This window comes from Lupinus angustifolius, unplaced genomic scaffold (assembly GCF_001865875.1).
Source record: "Lupinus angustifolius cultivar Tanjil unplaced genomic scaffold, LupAngTanjil_v1.0 Scaffold_519, whole genome shotgun sequence".
Taxonomy (NCBI): Eukaryota; Viridiplantae; Streptophyta; class Magnoliopsida; order Fabales; family Fabaceae; genus Lupinus; species Lupinus angustifolius.
The window spans coordinates 101648-102739 of record NW_017727877.1 but is presented as its reverse complement, the minus strand read 5'-3'; positions in this window follow the sequence as shown (position 1 = coordinate 102739).

Below are 1092 nucleotides of genomic sequence, written 5' to 3'. Positions count from 1 at the left end.
AAGGGGACATCCCTATAGGTGCCTTGTAAGCAGTCCTATGTGCCCAAAGAGCATCCTCAAGTCTGTTACTCCAAATCTTTCTGTTAGGATACACCATCTTCTCCAAAATCCTCTTTATCTCTTTGTTTGAAATCTCAGCTTCACATTACATTGGGGGTGATAAGGTGTGGAAACTCTATGAACAACCCCATATTTCTTGAGCACATCTTGCATGGATCTATTGCAAAAGTGGGTGTCTTGGTCACTAACAATGGCACTGGATATGCCAAACCTGCAAAAAATGTGAGACCTAACAAAATCCATAACAACCTGAGCATTATTAGTCCTGGTGGCCTTGACTTCAACCCATTTAGAAACATAATAAACAGAAATCAGAATATAGTAAAAGCCAAAAGAAATAGGAAATGGACCCATGGAATCAACACCCCATACATCAAACACCTCGCAAAACAACATAAGTTGTTGAGGCATCTTTTGTCTCCAAGAAAGGATACCACCTGCTCTCTGACACTGCTCACATGTGCTACAAATCCTCCATGCATCTTTGAAGATGGTGGGCCAATAAAATCTAGAGTCAATCACCTTTCATACTGTCCTTTGGGTACCAAGATGGTTACCCACTACAGAAGAATGGCAAAACTAATGGACTGACTCAATCTCATGATCTGGAATGCATCTTCTAGTAAACTGGCCAGTACACAATCTCCACTATTAGGGATCATCCCAAACATAATATTTAGCATCACTCTTAAGTTTATCATTTTGAGCTCTAGATGCAAGTGGAGGAAAAACATATGCAACCAAATAATTTACAATATTGGCAAACCAAGGGGTGGGGAAAGAAACAAAAATATTCAAAAGTTGTTCATCAAGAAAGAGACATGAAAACAGACATAGGCATAACATTAATTGAAGCTCCTAGATCTAGCATAACATTCTCAAATTTGTTATTACCTATTATGCAAGGTACAACAAATGTACCTAGGTCCTTACACTTTTAGGAATGTGAGGAACAAGTTTACCTATTAATGCGGAAACATTTCTGCCCAAATTGATCCTCTTATTACCCTTGAACCTCTGCTTGTGAGTGCA